Source organism: Pavona decussata, unplaced genomic scaffold (assembly GCF_977016875.1).
Source record: "Pavona decussata unplaced genomic scaffold, jaPavDecu1.1 SCAFFOLD_315, whole genome shotgun sequence".
Classification (NCBI taxonomy): Eukaryota; Metazoa; Cnidaria; class Anthozoa; order Scleractinia; family Agariciidae; genus Pavona; species Pavona decussata.
Genome location: NW_028145706.1, coordinates 567,187 through 575,000, shown reverse-complemented (window position 1 = coordinate 575,000; position 7,814 = coordinate 567,187).

The following is a 7,814-nucleotide window of genomic DNA, read 5'->3' as shown; positions in this document are numbered from 1 at the left end:
TTTAACAAGCACTAATATAATGTTTGGATTCTTTAGAAAAGATATGCCGTTACTCAACAATATTATATTGTTGGGTAAACAAGTTATTTCTCAAAGGCGACATCTTAATATAAAACCTTCCCTTTCACTTCTTAAGACGAAACTAAAAAATGCCTATCAGTTAGAGTTTTTCATAGCTAAGCAAAATAACGCGATAGATATTCATAATGCGAAATGGAAAGCAATGCTCCCTTTCAGTTCAAGCCTCTTATTCGGTAGTAAAAACTGTGTTTTATGTAGAGTACTGCATTGTCAGTATTACGTAACCGTATTGTAAGCAATGTAAATCATTGTGTTTTCTTTTTTTGCTAGCAAGGTGAATATCGGAATTGTAAGTAGAGTCTTTGGATTGTTATTAGCGTATGTAACCTGTATTACTATTATTATATGTAGAGTAATGTTAAATTAAAAAAATAAATAAATAAAAAAAAAAACTCGTATGAGACCAGAATACAAACACGGTCTATTTGCTCTCTCAGCACGTTCTCACAAAAACGATATAAGCAATCTGAATGGTAAAAAGTTACCAGACTGTGTATTGTAACCAACAAGATTTTGGAATGGATGGGACATGCAGAAAATAGCTGGGAAGAAAAAAAGAGGTTCTTCATTTCAAGTCTTCTTCAAGTTTAGGTGCTTTGCTGTTCTTGGACATATTGGAGCCACATTCTTTAATATTATCACTGCATCTCTTTCTTTAGTCGTTTTGGTGGTCCAGGCTATGTGTAGTCCGTACACTCACAAGAAATCATGGTTCGTATGCTAGAGTGGCTGAATGATGCGTTATTATATCAGCAGTAAGATACTATTACTTCTAATTCTGCTTTGTATTACTGAACTGCTCTGGCAACTAATGTTAATGGATTCACGGAATGAGTAAAACGCATTTTTCTCGTAAATATATAGTTTTATCGTTTTCGCAACCGCCCTTCCGCCCGGAAATTGACAGTTGAAGCAATACCCGTCAAAATCACCCTCTCTGTTAGCCATACTCTTCTTTCAGATTAGCCCCAATACCCAAATTTAAACGATAGTGCTTAGTTAGGTTCAGAACGTAGTCTCCTCAACACATTCGCCGTACATCGTTCATACCCTTTGAGAATAAACTAACTGTTAAAAACCGCACAATGCACCCAACTGGTATATAGCTCAGTTCTTGCTGTAGCGCCACGTATTAAGTAATAATTCCGTGTAAATACTTCTTAAAACTATTCCGCATTGTGCCTCCGAGATCCCTGCCAAGTGGAGAAATAGTAAGGAAAAATAATTGGATGAAAGTTTTTTTTTGAATAATTTTGTTAACCCGCTTATCCTGGAACGAAAAATTCATACTCTTTTCTGTGAAAGGCTTCATTGAACCAGATATTTTATTGGGAACAAACACTCCTCCATCCGTTGGTGTATGCAGATTGTACTCTAACAGATGTATGTAGATTGCACCTTTAATTTTTTGAAGTCATATAGTTACTTTAATTTCGACATAATTTTGGTTAGTGCTAGCTTACTAACTACACGACCCCACAAACATGATAAAGATACACACTGATCGTGTATATATAAAGGATGACTACATTTCTTGATTAATTGATTGATTGATTTCCTGTACAGAAGTCAGTGGCGACGCTTCAAAAGACCTTAAAAAAGCAGCTAACGCGACAACGAGAACATGTATGTCCATAAACTTAAGGTCTAATGAGCAAAACAATGGAACTCCATGTGCGTTATACGTTTTAGTATGTCTGTTTGTCGTACCTGGTAAAAGAACGACTTGAAATAACCAAATTCAAAGTTTTGTGGAGAATGTGAACACATGAAATTTACGATACCATACCATGTCACAATGTTTATTTAACTGAACACGATGGGTTTTAAAGCAATAACTGACGGGTTTTTTTTTTTAACTTGAAGGCCATTTCTACCAATTCAGTTCCCGAATTGTTAGGACATCATTGCACAAGATGAACGATTCGAGTAATAGAGAAGTGTTGATTAGCGTTATCGTCGAATTTACTTACGGTCTCTGATATCTCGTCAAAAACAGAGACAAGCTTGTGATAAATGTGACGTGAATTTTATTCTGTACTTACCTCCTCTGTGGCCAAAATGAATCACTCCAAGCAGTAGTGTAACAAAATAGGGTATTAACTTCATGGTTGATCTAAAAGGACAAACCACCAAATCATCAACAAAACAGTGTTAAAACACTTATGCACTGACGAAAAATGACGGATGGAATGGGAACGAGTAGTAGGGGTAGTGGGATAACAATATACCCTATTTCGTTACCCTGTGATAGCAATATACCTTAAAAAATCAAAATCGTTAACACCAAATACTTAGGAGTTCAGGAAAAAAAAATACTTTATACCGATATTTACCCGAAAAAATACCGAATGCCTAAAAAAGACTTAAGATACCATATACCCAAAACCCCCTGGCTGGAACTGACTTTTTAGGTAGCCGTGGTGGGACAGCCAAAAGCGAAAAACCGTAACGAGAGAAAAATGAAACGAATGTAATTTTTTTTTTACACCCTGTAAAAGGATAATTGAACTGAATTACATACACTGTAGATTTAAAAGGTCTGTTTCAGGCCCAAAGTGCCAAATTAGCCCTGTTGGCCTAAAGGGGGTTGAACCTCCTCCAAGGTCGGCTATTTTGGTCACTATGTGAGCAAAATGGAGGTATCAAAGATCATTTCAATCCACTCTGGGACGCATTTTAGCTCACCGGTGCATTTTCCCCTGGAGATCAGGCTATTTTGGCCCTTATTTAGCCTTATTTAGGAGAGGAAAATTGGCTTTCAAAATAGCACTGTATATCACTCATCGAAGCTGCCCCTATTCTGAGGCTCAAAAAGATATTTTGAATTGTAAGTGTATGGACCGGAAATTTCTTACTGACCGAGAGACGACGGAAAAAAAAAAAAAATGAAAAAAAAAAAAAAGAAATCACTCAAAAGAAAGCTTTTTAACCTTAATGCAATATCATTTCATTTATCATTCATCATTTATCATAATGTTAACAGAAAGTTGAGGTACAGTACAGTTTCCACCCGAAAGTAGCGAAGCTAATCGAGTCGGGTGACCAAGACTTTCAAAAGCAGGAAAAGGAAAAAATATACCAAACAATATAATATAGGACAAGAAAATTATACCAAAAAATTTACTTATACAATACAATATCTTCTGTTCTGTTCTGGCTTGTTTATTAAATGCATTTTCGTCGCTTTTTTCACTCAAAGTATTATCCTTTATAAGATAACTGGATAGTATTTCGAGTGTTAAAAAGCAACAACAAGGCATTTAAGCCACCGTCAGAACGCAGTTGAAAAGCAATTGTAACAGCACAACTAGGGCGACTGGAAATAAATGCGACCAATATAAGAATGACAAAATGGTTAAGTAACCTTCCTAACATTAACCTTCAAGGACGTCTTGGTCAAGGAGTGACAAACCTGTCCGTACAGCATACCTGTTAATTATATCTCTCAGGAAAACAGGAAAACACCTAAAATAAGTTTAATGACAGGAATAACAGGAACACTGCCAAGGTTACTGTAAATTAAGTCACAGCCAAAATTTACACTGACAGCAACACACTTAAAAATAAAGATTAGAAAAGTTTATTTTGTTTTATTTTCGATTTAGCTATCCCTACTCGGTCTGTCAGACACTGTCCATGTGGAAAGCCACAAATCAGCTGAACAAACTGTGCTCAGAAATTACTGCATTGAAAGTGACTCAAAAAAGCGAACTGGAAAACTTGGAGGGTCACAAAAATGAAGATGAATATACCTCATCTTGTAAATTTCAAGATATTTCTAGTTTTACATTCTACATCTTCAAATACAATGGAATTCAGATTTTTCGAAACTCCTAGAAAAAATAAAATTAGGTTCGAAAATTCGGGAGTTCAAAAAGTAGGAGGTAAAACGCTGGCCGATTGGAAGCAAATCCAAGGGAAACAACTTTTGGTTCGAAGAATCGGAAGTTTCGAAAAATCGAGATTTCGAAGAATCGAGATTCGACTGCAAGTAATTCAAATTGTCTCACACACTAGTCTTGATGCTACCTTTGCTGGAAGTTACAACCACAAGTTGAAATCGTTTTAAAATATTCCATTTTTTAGGATCACATCCAAATTCGCCTGCCCAAAACTGTCTCTCAAAAGGGAACGAAAGACTCAATATTGAACTGGAATCAGGTCAGGGCATTGTTTAGTACATAGGCCACCTCTACAACCGAGATTTACTCGTCAGCATTAACCCTTTTATGAGCTTATTATTCTGAAAATGGTTATTCCATCGTGGGAGAGTATTCCCGAACAGATGACAGGTTGAGTTTAAAAGAGTCCTGTGTTACTGGATTCAATGAAATGAAACGCATATCGCAAGACATCACGAATAGGGAGATCGAATCCTCGTTCCCCATGATTATCATTTTGACTCTATTGTTGGTTTCCGAAGTATACCATATAATTTGTTTTTATCGCATTGTTTAAGCAATGATAAATGTCAGGTTGCGTTATATAACCCGACGCTAAACCCGCACGGTATAACTATTGCGACATGAAACTACATGTAAACTTGACTGATCACAAGCTCCTTTCGTTCCCGAAAAGGTGCATTCTCCTAGCTTTAAAATCGCCACTCAAACTTTAATAGAAATCGTTACGGAGATCTATGAAAAAATCAAGTTGCTGTCTAAACTTCAATAGAAAATTGACCTGGGGTTCAAGTCAGAAATTTTGAAAGGTATCCCTTAGAGAGAGGTACCAGAATCTCGTTTTGTGGAATGGATGAACCATTTTCACCCCTAGAAGGTACAAATTCACAAACAAGTAACTTTTGCTTACTGAATACCCCCAATAGTTAGTACAAGGAAAGGCCCGAAGGAGTACTACACCTATCTAAAAGATACCTTAAGCGCCCACGTCACTGTTTTAGCTCCATGGTTTTCATAAACAGAGAAATGTACAAAATTATCTGTACATAGAGAATCTTCCCTCTGAGGTCAATTTTATAATGATTCCTCCCGCTGGCCACCGATAAAGGCAATCTTACTATTCGCTTTTCAAACTCAACAGAACTCCATTAGAAAATACATAAACCAAATGTGGGAATTTGAATTACCAATTCTTACCCAACTATTACCTCTACTGCTAAACGTGAGGAGCAATCTTTGATTCGGTGGCTACGCCGCGCGTGATAAGCGCAATCGTCGTTTTAGAAGTAGATGAACTGCGCATTAAACAAGGAAATACTTCAGAATTCTTTGAGGACAATCAGTTTTGGTTTGATTGGACTTCGACTCATAGACAGCCACCTGAGAGTTCAACAAAGCCGATTCTTAAATTTAGCCATACAATATGGGTCCCCACCTTATTTCGAGTTATCGGCGTATAAGGCATTTCGGAATTACACTCAGTTCAACCCCTGATTTGGAGCTAACTATAAAGTGGATGAAATAAATACCCCCTAGAAGGGATTATTTTAAGCCAAAAATGTAACCTCATCCTCAACCTCGCCGCTATGATGCCGAATTGAACTGTTTGTTTTGTTTTGATGTATAAGGATCTGCTTATATGGAAGAGAAAAGAAACCGTTGGTTTGGATATAGACGACTCTTTCTCCCTCGGGAGTCAAACTTGTACTGGACGTCTACGTTAACCATAAATTTCCGTATTGACCGACTCAAAGTTCCTACTTAACCGTAGAGCACTATTGGTGGAGAGTAAAAGCAGCTACTACGGTGAAATAACAACATAAAAGGACAAAATTCAAGTGTTTTTGGAAAACACCAGCACATGACAGTAAATTCTTTTCTTCTCTGTCTTAACCTGAATGCCGTTTGTACCAGTTCTGATATTGGACAGTTGGGTCATATTATACCAAGTTGTATGATTTGGAATAATGATCGCGAAGTAGTGCAAGTGGTGTTTTCGTTGGCGTTGCAGTAGTTGCTTAAAAGTATTCTTATAATCTAGTAATGTTGTCCCATACAATCTCGACTCCTATCTGTATTAGGAGTGCGTTCTTTCTACGTCGAACGCAATTACAGTGCGCTCTCTCTTGTTTTCAATAGTACAGATTTAATGCCCTGGTAGGTGCAGGAACTATAAAAACGTCAACTCTAAAATTTTATATTAGCTTTTTTATAACAGTGTTCATTTCCTGTAACCCTTACTTTTCACAATGAGCAGCAACGCTAAATACACTAACATTTTAGTAGCATATAAAGATTATCAATACAGTTTTGAAAGTTTCAGGTAGTTTTGCCGTTTTCGTATTCCTATTGTTGTCGCGTGGACCAGAAAAATGATCTAAAAACAACTGTGTCGACGGCCCCCTTAAGAAAATGCATCCATGAGGACAGGCATAAGACTGGTTCTAGTTTGAGGCCAACGTACCTGAGTACATAGCTACGACACTTTCTGGGATACTGTGCCGGCATATGATACCCCAGGTCTTTAAATATCGCGGACGTGCCTGCGAAGTTGGCCCGAGGTCAGATTCACAGGCCCGTCGGCTATTCCTCCGGCGTGACGGCGGTGCCATGGTAACAGATGTAACCAGAATTCATTAAATTGCAAAACGACAGCAAGAATGGAGCACTTGCACAAAGGCGTGAGATATTCATCGGCCGTATGTCGTTGAGATACGGGAGGCTTGACTGGGACTGTAAGTGATATTGTCGGCGATGAGTACCTGTGACAGTGTGGCGGTGGTTACTAGAATTGATACTCCAAAACAAGGCTGGATACCTTGTTGATGTTTACACAACTGAAAACGTTAAAATCAAAGTAGTGTACCGCCTCGAGCCTGGATCATTTGCTTACATTTCCTATTCGCACCCAGGGTAAGCTGACAAAAATGACAATTTAATTTGAACTTGTTTCAGAGACTTAACCATGGCAACAAATGAAAACTAATCGCTTTCAAGTCACTGCTAATGCCTAAATAGTGTAGATCAGTGCTAGCGCCCACAGCCCCGTTCCTCCTGTTGCTCTGTTTAAGAAAGGGCCCTCTGTTCTCGTCTACGTCAGCACTATGAGCATCTTGAATAATGGTAATTGTAATGTCTACTATATACCGTACATATCAAATAGTGTAATGCATATGGCGGTTCACAATTCTTCTGTGAGGTAAGATAGAACGGCAGAATGTAAAGGCGCCACTGGCAGCCGCTATCCGCCAGTGCATATTTTGATCTCACCCACCCATCCAAAACACGCATGGATGTAAAAGACAGATGAAAACAGATATAGAGATAACCACCACACCGTGATAACAGTCTGCATGTTTTTTAACGTCCCACAGATTATTAGGAACAAGTGTTGTGAGACGGGACCTAGGGTTTATCGTCCTTATCCGAGAAGACTAGAAAGTCTAACCGTTTGCACATGTCATTATGTAAACAATATAACGTGTCCAGCCTTCTTTTGTAGTATCCATTTTAGGTACAACCGTTCTACAGTGGTCTTATTACAAGGAGGCTTTATTAATGTATCAAACATTTACACGGGTAAGCCCACTGTAAGCCTCTGTAAGCAGTCTCTTGTTTGTGCTCAAGGAACAGTTGCCCGAAAGCCGGCTAACGCTAACTTGGAATTAAAAATCAACGAAGGCATTTATTTCTCTGGTTGAAAAGCGCTTCTGACGCTACTTTTACACAGCTTAAAATAGCAACCAAATTATGAAATGCTTTACAAAAAAACATGCAAACAAAACAGTTTTCCGAAGGATGTTGAGATACCTTTATTTAGAGGGTTAC